Here is a 13,114-nt window from a genome sequence, read left to right on the forward strand (position 1 = left end):
GAGGGTTTCAAAAGCCGGATTGCTTGCAATCCGGTTTTTGAAACCCCACTAGACACCAGGGATTTTTTTTTTTTTCGTAGAAATTGACAAAAGGGAGCGACCCCTTGGGCAAGGGTCGCTCCCAGGGGGGGCATTTTTTTTAAAAGGCCTTTTCTGCCCCCCCTGGGGGCAGATCGGCCTTATTAGGCCGATCTACCCCCAGGGGGGGCAGAAACCTCTAGGCACCAGGGACCATTTTTTTTTTTTTTTTTTTTTTTTTCATTTTTTTTTTATTGAGGTGGGGAGCGACCCCTTAGGCAAGGGTCGTTCCCCTTGGGGGAAAATTATATTTTGGCCATTTCTGCTCCCCTTGGGGGCAGATTGGCCTATTTTGATGAGGCCAATCTGCCCCCAAGGGGGGTAGAAACCACTAGACACCAGGGATTTTTTTTTTTTTTTATGGTTATTGACAAAAGGGAGCGACCCCTTGGGCAAGGGTCGCTCCCAGGGGGGCATATTTTCGGGAAGGCCTTTTCTGCCCCCCCTGGGGGCAGATCGGCCTACTAATAGGCCGATCTGCCCCCAGGGGGGGGCAGAAACCTCTAGGCACCAGGGACCATTTTGTTTTTTTTTGTTTCATTTTTTTTTTTTGGGTGGGGAGTGACCCCTTAGGCAAGGGTCGCTCCCCTTGGGGGAAAATTATATTTTGCCCATTTCTGCCCCCCTTGGGGGCAGATTGGCCTATTTTGATGAGGCCAATCTGCCCCCAAGGGGGGGTAGAAACCACTAGACACCAGGGAGTTTTTTCTTTGCGTGAATTTCACGCAAAGGGAGCGACCACTTAGGCAAGGGTCGCTCCCTGGGGGAGAGGGGAATTTATTTTAGGCCATTTCTGCCCCCCCTGGGGGCAGATCGGCCTATTATTAGGCCGATCTGCCCCCAGGGGGGGAAGAAACCTCTAGGCGCCAGGGCAAATTTTTTTTTTGTGTTTTTTTTTTTTGTTCTTTTTTTTTTTTAGAGATGGGGAGCGACCCATCAGGCAAGGGTCGCTCCCCTGGGGGGCAAATTGTATTTAGACCATTTCTGCCCCCCTGGGGGCAGATTGGCCAATTTGAGGTCAATCTGCCCCCAAGGGGGCAGAAACCACTAGGCACCGGGGATTTGTTTTTTGGCGCCAATGTCACGCAGGGGGAGCGACCCCGTAGGCAAGGGTCGCTCCTGGGGGGGGGTGGGGGTTGGGGGGGCAAATTTATTTTAGGCCATTTCTGCCCCCCCGGGGGACAGATCGGCCTATTATTAGGCCGAACTGCCCCCGGGGGGGGGGGCAGAACACTCTAGGCGCCAGGGCAATTTTTTTTTGTGTTTTTTTTTTTGTTGTTTCTTTTTTTAGAGATGGGGAGCGACCCATCAGGCAAGGGTCGCTCCCCTGGGGGGGCAAATTGTATTTAGACCATTTCTGCCCCCCTGGGGGCAGATTTGTCAATTTTAGGTCAATCTGCCCCCAAGGGGACAGAAACCACTAGGCACCGGGGCCAATGGCGCCAATGTCACGCAGGGGGAGCGACCCCGTAGGCAAGGGTCGCTCCCGGGGGGGGGGTGGGTGTTGGGGGGGCAAATTTATTTTAGGCCATTTCTACCCCCCCGGGGGGCAGATCGGCCTATTATTAGGCCGATCTGCCCCCGGGGGGGGGGCAGAAACCTCTAGGCGCCAGGGGAATTTTTGTTTTTTTTATTTTTTTTTATTTTTTTTGAGATGGGGAGCGACCCATCAGGCAAAAGTCGCTCCCCTGGGGGACAAATTGTATTTAGGCCATTTCTGCCCCCCTTGGGGGCAGATTGGCTGAGTTTAGGTCAACCTGCCTCCAAGGGGGCAGAAACCACTAGGCACCGGGGATTTGTTTTTTGGTGCCAATGTCACGCAGGGGGAGCGACCCCGTAGGCAAGGGTCGCTCCCGACGGGGGAGGGTGGGGGTTGGGGGGGCAAATTTATTTTAGGGCATTTCTGCCCCCCCCCCCCCCTGGGGCCGGCTGAGCTACAGGCCAAACACCACAGGTAGGCACCTTGCAAAAAACACCTCTGTTTTCTGTGAAAAAATATGTTGTGTCCACGTTGTGTTTTGGGCCATTTCCTTTTGTGGGCGCTAGGCCTACCCACAGAAGTGATGTACCATTTTTATCGAGAGACTTAGGGGAACGCTGGGTGGAAGGAAATTTGTGGCTCCTCTCAGATTCCAGAACTTTCTGTCACCGAAATGAGAGGAAAAAGTGTTTTTTGGGCCAAATTTTGATGTTTGCAAAGGATTCTGGGTAACATAACCTGGTCAGAGCCCCGCAAGTCACCCCATCTTGGATTCCCCTGGGTTTCTAGTTTTCAAAAATGCACTGGTTTGCTAGGTTTCCTCAGGTGTCGGCTGAGCTACAGGCCAAAATCCACAGGTAGGCACTGCTTTTTATAAAAAAATGTGATGTGTCCACGTTGTGTTTTGGGCCCTTTCCTTTCGTGGGCGCTAGTCCTACCCACACAAGTGAGGTATCATTTTTATCGGGAGACTTGGGGGAACGCTGGGTAGAAGGAAATTTGTGGCTCCTCTCAGATTCCAGAACTTTCTGCCACAGAAATGTGAGTAACATGTGTATTTTTAGCCAAATTTTGAGGTTTGCAAAGGATTCTGGGTAACAGAACCTGGTCCGAGCCCCGCAAGTCACCCCTCCTTGGATTCCCCTAGGTCTCTAGTTTTCAGAAATGCACAGGTTTGGTAGGTTTCCCTAGGTGGCGGCTGAGCTAGAGGCCAAAATCTACAGGTAGGCACTTCGCAAAAAACACCTCTGTTTTTTTCCAAAATTTAGGATGTGTCCACGTTGCGCTTTGGGGTGTTTCCTGTCGCCGGCGCTAGGCCTACCCACGCAAGTGAGGTATCATTTTTATCGGGAGACTTGGGGGAACGCTGGGTGGAAGGAAATTTGTAGCTCCTCTCAGATTCCAGAACTTTCTGCCACAGAAATGTGAGGGACAAGTGTTTTTTTAGCCAAATTTTGAGGTTTGCAAAGGATTCTGGGTAACAGAACCTGGTCCGAGCCACACAAGTCACCCCTCCTTGGATTCCCCTAGGTCTCTAGTTTTCAGAAATGTACAGGTTTGGTAGGTTTCCCTAGGTGGCGGCTGAGCTAGAGGCCAAAATCTCCAGGTAGTCACTTTGCTAAAAACAGCTCTGTTTTCTGTGATGTGTCCACGTTGTGTTTTGGGGCATATCCTGTCGCGGGCGCTAGGCCTACCCACACAAGTGAGGTATCATTTTTATCGGGAGACGTGGGGGAACGCTGGGTGGAAGGAAATTTGTGGCTCCTCTCAGATTCCAGAACTTTCTGCCACAGAAATGTGAGGAACATGTGTTTTTTTAGCCAAATTTTGAGGTTTGCAAAGGATTCTGGGTAACAGAACCTGGTCCGAGCCACACAAGTCACCCCTCCTTGGATTCCCCTAGGTCTCTAGTTTTCAGAAATGCACAGGTTTGGTAGGTTTCCCTAGGTGGCGGCTGAGCTAGAGGCCAAAATCTACAGGTAGTCATTTTGCTAAAAACAGCTCTGTTTTCTGTGATATGTCCACGTTGTGTTTTGGGGCATATCCTGTCGCGGGCGCTAGGCCTACCCACGCAAGTGAGGTATCATTTTTATCGGGAGACTTGGTGGAACGCTGGGTGGAAGGAAATTTGTAGCTCCTCTCAGATTCCAGAACTTTCTGCCACAGAAATCTGAGGGACATGTGTTTTTTTAGCCAAATTTTGAGGTTTGCAAAGGATTCTGGGTAACAGAACCTGGTCCGAGCCCCGCAAGTCACCCCTCCTTGGATTTCCCTAGGTCTATAGTTTTCAGAAATGCACAGGTTTGGTAGGTTTCCCTAGGTGCCGGCTGAGCTAGAGGCCAAAATCTACAGGTAGGCACTTCGCAAAAAACACCTCTGTTTTTTTCCAAAATTTAGGATGTGTCCACGTTGCGCTTTGGGGTGTTTCCTGTCGCCGGCGCTAGGCCTACCCACGCAAGTGAGGTATCATTTTTATCGGGAGACTTGGGGGAACGCTGGGTAGAAGGAAATTTGTGGCTCCTCTCAGATTCCAAAACTTTCTGCCACAGAAATGTGAGTAACATGTGTATTTTTAGCCAAATTTTGAGGTTTGCAAAGGATTCTGGGTAACAGAACCTGGTCCGAGCACCGCAAGTCACCCCTCCTTGGATTCCCCTAGGTCTCTAGTTTTCAGAAATGCACAGGTTTGGTAGGTTTCCCTAGGTGGCGGCTGAGCTAGAGGCCAAAATCTACAGGTAGGCACTTCGCAAAAAACACCTCTGTTTTTTTCCAAAATTTAGGATGTGTCCACGTTGCGCTTTGGGGTGTTTCCTGTCGCCGGCGCTAGGCCTACCCACGCAAGTGAGGTATCATTTTTATCGGGAGACTTGGGGGAACGCTGGGTGGAAGGAAATTTGTAGCTCCTCTCAGATTCCAGAACTTTCTGCCACAGAAATGTGAGGGACAAGTGTTTTTTTAGCCAAATTTTGAGGTTTGCAAAGGATTCTGGGTAACAGAACCTGGTCCGAGCCACACAAGTCACCCCTCCTTGGATTCCCCTAGGTCTCTAGTTTTCAGAAATGTACAGGTTTGGTAGGTTTCCCTAGGTGGCGGCTGAGCTAGAGGCCAAAATCTCCAGGTAGTCACTTTGCTAAAAACAGCTCTGTTTTCTGTGATGTGTCCACGTTGTGTTTTGGGGCATATCCTGTCGCGGGCGCAAGGCCTACCCACACAAGTGAGGTATCATTTTTATCGGGAGACGTGGGGGAACGCTGGGTGGAAGGAAATTTGTGGCTCCTCTCAGATTCCAGAACTTTCTGCCACAGAAATGTGAGGAACATGTGTTTTTTTAGCCAAATTTTGAGGTTTGCAAAGGATTCTGGGTAACAGAACCTGGTCCGAGCCACACAAGTCACCCCTCCTTTGATTCCCCTAGGTCTCTAGTTTTCAGAAATGCACAGGTTTGGTAGGTTTCCCTAGGTGGCGGCTGAGCTAGAGGCCAAAATCTACAGGTAGTCATTTTGCTAAAAACAGCTCTGTTTTCTGTGATATGTCCACGTTGTGTTTTGGGGCATATCCTGTCGCGGGCGCTAGGCCTACCCACACAAGTGAGGTATCATTTTTATCGGGAGACGTGGGGGAACGCTGGGTGGAAGGAAATTTGTGGCTCCTCTCAGATTCCAGAACTTTCTGCCACAGAAATGTGAGGAACATGTGTTTTTTTAGCCAGATTTTGAGGTTTGCAAAGGATTCTGGGTAACAGAACCTGGTCCGAGCCCCGCAAGTCACCCCTCCTTGGATTCCCCTAGGTCTCTAGTTTTCAGAAATGCACAGGTTTGGTAGGTTTCCCTAGGTGGCGGCTGAGCTAGAGGCCAAAATCTACAGGTAGTCACTTTGCTAAAAACAGCTCTGTTTTCTGTGATATGTCCACGTTGTGTTTTGGGGCATATCCTGTCGCGGGCGCTAGGCCTACCCACACAAGTGAGGTATCATTTTTATCGGGAGACGTGGGGGAACGCTGGGTGGAAGGAAATTTGTGGCTCCTCTCAGATTCCAGAACTTTCTGCCACAGAAATGTGAGGAACATGTGTTTTTTTAGCCAAATTTTGAGGTTTGCAAAGGATTCTGGGTAACAGAACCTGGTCCGAGCCACACAAGTCACCCCTCCTTGGATTCCCCTAGGTCTCTAGTTTTCAGAAATGCACAGGTTTGGTAGGTTTCCCTAGGTGGCGGCTGAGCTAGAGGCCAAAATCTACAGGTAGTCACTTTGCTAAAAACAGCTCTGTTTTCTGTGATGTGTCCACGTTGTGTTTTGGGGCATATCCTGTCGCGGGTGCTAGGCCTACCCACACAAGTGAGGTATAATTTTTATCGGGAGACGTGGGGGAACGCTGGGTGGAAGGAAATTTGTGGCTCCTCTCAGATTCCAGAACTTTCTGCCACAGAAATGTGAGGAACATGTGTTTTTTTAGCCAAATTTTGAGGTTTGCAAAGGATTCTGGGTAACAGAACCTGGTCCGAGCCACACAAGTCACCCTTCCTTGGATTCCCCTAGGTCTCTAGTTTTCAGAAATGCACAGGTTTGGTAGGTTTCCCTAGGTGGCGGCTGAGCTAGAGGCCAAAATCTACAGGTAGTCACTTTGCTAAAAACAGCTCTGTTTTCTGTGATGTGTCCACGTTGTGTTTTGGGGCATATCCTGTCGCGGGTGCTAGGCCTACCCACACAAGTGAGGTACCATTTTTATCGGGAGACTTGGGGGAACATAGATTAGCAAAACAAGTACTATTGCCCCTTGTCTTTCTCTACATTTTTTCCTTCCAAATATAGGAGTGTGTGTAAAAAAGACATCTATTTGAGAAATTCCCTGTAATTCACGTGCTACTATGGTCACCCCGGAATTCAGAGATGTGCAAATAACCACTGCTCCTCAACACCTTATCTTGTGCCCTTTTTGGAAATGCAAAGGTTTTCTTGATAGCAATTTTTTACTCCTTATATTTCAGCAAATGAATTGCTGTATACCCGGTATAGAATGAAAACGCACTGCAGGGTGCAGCTCATTTATTGGCTCTGGGTTCCTCGGGTTCTTGATGAACCTACAAACCCTATATATCCCCGCAACCAGAGGAGTCCAGCAGACGTAACGGTATATTGCTTTCGATAATCTGACATTGCAGGGAAAAGTTACAGAGTAAAACGTAGAGAAAAATTGATGGTTTTTTCACCTCAATTTCAATATTTTTCTTTTTCAGCTGTTATTTTCTGTAGGAAACCCTTGTAGGATCTACACAAATGACCCCTTGCTGAATTCAGAATTTTGTCTACTTTTCAGAAATGTTTAGGTTTCTGGGATCCAGCATTGGTTTCATGACCATTCCTGTCACTGACTGGAAGGAGGCTGAAAGCACAAAAAATTGCACAAATGGGGTATGCCCCAGTAAAATGCCAAAATTGTGTTGAAAAATTGGGTTTTCGGATTCAAGTCTGCCTGTTCCTGAAAGCTGGGAAGCTGCTGAGTTTAGCACCGCAGACCCTTTGTTGATGCCATTTTCAGGGGAAAAACCACAAGCCTTCTTCTGCAGCCACTTTTTCCAATTTTTTTGAAAAAAACGAAATTTTCACTGTATTTTGGCCAATTTCTTGGCCTCCTTCAGGGGAACCCACAAAGTCTGGGTACCTTTAGAATCCCTAGGATGTTGGAAAAAAAGGACGCAAATTTGGCTTGGTTAGCTTATGTGGACAAAAAGTTATGAGGGCCTAAGCGCGAACTGCCCCAAATAGGCAAAAAAGGGCCTGGCACAGGAGGGGGAAAAGGCCTGGCAGCGAAGGGGTTAAATAATTTTAAGTCTTTTCATCTGGTGGAAGGGAAATATTTACACAGGTATTACTAGCCCTAATCTGGTAGTGGGAAATATATCCACGAGGGTTACTAGATCTAATGAACTCACTGTTATTCACAGATGCATCAAGATAAACATTTAACAAACACAAACATCAATGCATTTGAAGAACCACAATCTAGGAAAAAGTGCAATTGTTAACACAAAACAATTTGGAATTTGACATCCAAATAGCGAGCCTTACTTTGGCATCAAATAACAATTTGTAAGCATCAGCAATGCCTTCATTGTATTTTAAGTTCATGACAAACACAATACTTAAATCAAACCACAATTACATAAATTTGCCTCCTTCCTTGGGTCACAGTCAGGTCTGAGGTCCCAATCAGCTCCTATCTGGCTCACCAAAATGTTGCTCGAATGAGAATTTATCTTACAAAACAAAAGACAAGTGGCATCTGGCAAAACAGGAACTGTTCTTTAATTAAACATTACGGCCGGGAGGGCAGTTATAGAACCAGGGTCTGAGGACTGTCTCTCGTTATACATCAGATTGAGGCAGTTTTTTATACATTTCTCTGAGTGCCATAAAACCATAGAAGACATCCTTTCTTGGTAAAAAATGCAAACAGTTGTCATGGAGTCATAAATACAATTCCAGAGAGTAAACTCAGGTGGGCCTCGACCTGGCTTTGACACAATGTGGACCAGCAAACATGTGTCCAGATTTCCAGCCTGAGGGGCACGTGGTCACTGCATGTGCTGTGAATGCTGTGTCCTGATTGGCTATGTCATTACCTTCAGGCCTAGGTCTCAGAGCCTGCCTGACCAGACATCTAATATAATAGTGATGATGTGACTTAGTTCATGTATAGAAATGTATCGCTGTGTGCCTGTGTGCATCAACATCAATTATTCCAATATTAACACCCCTACATCAAAGGGCATTTTGGTTGTAAGTACTGGGCCTCTGACAATATATACTCTGAACACTTCTGGACTGAGGACATTCTGCCAGGAAGAAGGACAACTGTGCTGTCAGGAGGGATTACCACTTTGCTGTTAGGTCTGCTGTGTTGGCATGTTGCCTGCTACTTCTTTCCTGGGAATGAGAGGACTGGATCTAACTCTCTACATCCTGCAATCTAAAGTTTTTCCAAGGGCTGACTGAGCTTGCCTCCTGTTTCTGAAGTCTGAGGGATATCAAAGACTCCACCTGCATCTTGCTACCACCATCTGGGCTCCTCTGCTGTGAGTCCTGCTCTGCCGAACGGTGCTATATCCAGTCCTGGGCCCTTGGAGGTGAGTGTGTTGCTGCAACACAGGAACTAACACAACAACACCAGTGCATCATTTGGAACCACTTGCATCCTGCTGCAGAAACGCTGCTTTGCCACTGCCTGCACCGAAGCTGTGGACACTGCTCACCGACTGCACAACACAACAACCCCGACTTACAACTTACAATACAGCCCCAGCTTGGCTGATGCAGCACAGACACATCGGAACCAGTACTCATCGCTTCTGGACATCGACGCATCAACTAGGTTGCCTGCACTACATAACAACGCATCGCCGGACAGATAAATATTGGATATTTTTCAAAACCGGTATGGAGTCCTTTTGCAATGTTTTCACTTTGTCACTGTGTGCGTTATCAAATACTTCACACATTGCCGCTTTAGTTTAGCCTGCCTGCTCTGTGACAAGCTACCAGAGGGTGAGCACAGGTAAACTTTTAGTACGTATCTTACTTGCCATGACTAGGACTGTGGTCCTTACTTTAAAAGATTGCAAACCTCTGCCAACTAGAGACCCCAGGCCCAATTCACAAAGGTAAACTTACACTTAAGTTTAGACCAAAAGTGTACATATACGATTTTCAGGTATTCACAAAGGTAACTGACGAGTAGTATCTTTACGTCTGCACTCGGGCGAATAATCTTCACCCAGGGCAGATCCTCCTCACTCAAGGCGGATCATCCACACGCGCACCTGATGAGGCAAAAATGCATACTGACATGCCTGTGTAAGAGCCTACAGTCCCCGCACCCAGCTGAAACTTCTTAGCCCACACCCAATCCCAGCCTTGCTGCACACATTAAAGCAAAGCTTTCAGTCCTTTCAACATGTCGCTGAATGTGTTTATTGGTTTGCCCCTTGCTAACCAACAGAATTATTTGAGGAGAAGGGGAGGAGGAGAGTATAGAGGATCTTCAGACAAAGTATCAACCTATTTGGGATGTCCAGCCAAGATTTCATGGCTAGATACGGTTTTCCCTCTCATATCATCTTGCAAATGGTTTGTTAGTGGGAGCAGGATCTTGACTCTGTGACCTGCTGCTCCCACGGCATCCCAGCCGCTGTCAAGATCCTAGCATCTCTCCATTTCTTTGCTACGGGGTCATTCCAGAGGGCCTCTGGTGACATTGTGGGCATCTCCCAGGCAACGAGGTCCCAATGCCTGCATCAGGTACTGAACTGCATCAATTGGAGAGTCCATCACCACATACAAATGCCCCACACACTGGCCAGAAGGCAACGGATAACTAGGGATTTCTACCTCATTTCCCGCATCCCACGTGTGCTGGGTGTAATTAATTGCACTCATGTGGCTCTACAGCCACCTCGCCACAATGCACACATCTTCTGCAACAGACACCACTGGCACTCCATCAACATGCAGGGTGTCTGTGATGCCAATTGTAGCTTCATTGATGTGCATGCTGTGTTCCCAAGCAGTCCTCATAACAGCTATGTATTCTGCAGGTCACCTCCTGCCTGGCGGATGGCAGCAGGAGAATTTGGCAACATGTAGCGACTGGGTAAGTATGAAGCACTACACAAGTATGATATACATAAATGTCTTTTTACATGTCCACAGCCATTAGATAACACTAATTCTCATGCCACATACATGCCCCCAACAGGCACAGTATGTACTATTCCATACAGCAGGTACTGTACAGATGCATGAGAGACATTTACAAATAATACTCTATTTCTTTCCTCAGGTGATGCTGCATATGCACTCCGCCCTTATCTCCTCACACCATAGAGACATACAACCACTGTACCTCAGCAGAGGTACAATAGGGCACAAACACGTACATGAGACATCATTCAGTGCCGTGTTGGTCTTTGAAGCCAAGATTCAGATGTCTCGACCGTACATAGGGGGTGCAGCTGTACTCATCTGGGGTAGCCTGCAGGGTTTTCCACAACACAGCATTAAATCATGGCTTACACATACCTCTGGACCCTCAGCTAGGTCTGAATCTGGCCAACTGGGCCATTGTACAAAACAGAGGGCAGGGTATGCAGGTGCATGACCCGCTGGTTGACACTTTTTTCACCTGAGCAACATGTTGTGTCATGCCCTTCATTGCAGTCTGTTGTCAATGATGATTGGTGGACTTTTAACACTTTGGCCGACATTACAACCTTGGGGGTAAATGCCACCTACCGCCGTGCTGACGGCAGCCAACATACCGTGACCGCGACGGTATACCGCTACAGGTATTATGACCCACACAGAGAAATCAGCCACTATACAGACACCCACACAAGTCCGCCAGACCAAAGGTCAGTGATAAACTGGCGGTAGCAAAACCCACACCGTTACACCAACAGGAATACGCCTACAGTATCAGGACCCACAAATCACTGCAGCGGGCTTTCAACCGTGGTAAACCATTGGCGGTACACATCGCTGCGCTCAAAATACACACACACATACAAAACTCCACCACATTGGATAATTCAAACTACACACAACTGACACACATACACACACCACACCCACACACCCACAACACTATAAAAAACACACACCCACATTACCCACAACCCTTTCAACGAAAAAAAGATAGCAAACATAGAGAGAAAAGCCAGGAGCACCCACTCAATCTGAGCCACAGAATACCATCACCCATACACCATCCACGCACCTCACAGCACACACCCCAACACATCACCCCACATATCCTCACACACACCACTCAGACCACATCCATGGCACCCCAAACACACCCCAGGTTTTCAGATTAGGAGCTAAGAAGTTCATGGTGGAGGAAATCATCCGGGTAGAGCCACAGCTATTCGGATCACAGGTGCAGCAGACGTCCATTGCAAGGAAGATGGAGCTATGGTGGAGAGTCGTGGACAGGGTCAACATCATGGGACAGCACCCCAGAACAAGGGATGACATCAGGAAGAGGTGGAACGACCTACAGGGGAAGGTGTGTTCCGGGGTTGCAAGACACCAGGTAGCAGTAGAGAGGACTGATGGTGGACCCCCACCTCCTCCCCCACAACTGACAACATGGGAGGAGCAAGTCTAGGCAATAATGCATCCTGAGGGCCTCGCAGGAGTAGCAGGAGGCCTGGACTCTGGTAAGTCAAATCTTTACTACTATATCCCCCCCACCCTACCTGCATGCCATCACAAACTCATACCCTTACCCTCACACCCATCACCCCAACACCTCACAGATACCCCACTATCACAACCCACCCATCCCAATACCAGTCCCTGCATGTAATACCAATGCATGGACACCCATCACAGACTTGCATGGACACCCATCACTAAAGCATTCACATTAGAGAGAATCACCTAGCACACAAAAGCACCACGCACACAAGGCAAAGCTGACAGGGCTATCACAATCATACAGGGAAACACTCCCATGCACAAGATGGCACACGCAGATACAATAACTCTGCATTTGCATCCCTACAGGACCCCCACTCAACGTCACCAGAGAGGACGTGCCACCAACATCCAGTCCCCCCACAGAAGAGGCCCACAGTGATGACAGCAGCTCTGCACGCCTGGATCACGATGACCAATATGGTCCATCAGGGACCTCTGGACAGTTGGGTACCCAGGCACAGTCCCATACCACCACAGAGCCTCCCCCCTCAGGAAACACCAGCACAACATCACCCACCCAGTGGGCCCATACCACTGTCCCCAGGACACATCAATCAGCAGTATGTCCACCACTACAGGGACCCCAGGCAACCCACCCCACAAAGCCAAGACAATCAGGGACCTGGGGTCAGTGGCAGTGGTCACACGGTTCAGGGGACAGAGGCACAGGACAACAGGAAGCTGAAAGGACTGCTGTGCTACAGGGGGAGGACAGGCCCAAGGAACCCACTCTCCACGAGGCACTTGCAGGGATCCTGGGAGCATACCAACATTCCCAGGAGACCTTGGGCCAGATACTGGCCAAATTGCAGGAGACCCAGTGGCTGCAGGAGGGGCAGTACCTGGTGATTATGGAGGACCTCAAACACATCCACAGCATCCTGGTCACCATTGCAGGGGTGCTCGCTGACATGGCCAACACCATGAGGGAGGCAGTGACACAACAACGGGCCCTGACACCGAAGAACAGCCCTCCACCTCCGCTGGCGCTAGTGGACAGGAGGCCCTGCCACTGGAACAACAGGCCACCAGCACCCCACCCCCTGTAGAAGGAGAACTACCCCGCAAACAGTCCCTGCAATCCAGGCAGAAGCCAGAGAACATTGCCAAGACCCCCGCCAGGAAATAAGACTCTCCTGATTGTCACCCTTCTGTCCCACTCTGTCATCCTGTCCACCTTGAACTGCCATTGCTCCCCTTCCTTTGCCCCCTTGGACAATGCACCTGTGATACCAAGAGTCTAGACTCTAACTGGACATACCTCCACCATCACCCCAGCCCATTGCACATCCCCCTCT

This window comes from Pleurodeles waltl, chromosome 3_1 (assembly GCF_031143425.1).
Source record: "Pleurodeles waltl isolate 20211129_DDA chromosome 3_1, aPleWal1.hap1.20221129, whole genome shotgun sequence".
In the NCBI taxonomy this organism is placed as follows: Eukaryota; Metazoa; Chordata; class Amphibia; order Caudata; family Salamandridae; genus Pleurodeles; species Pleurodeles waltl.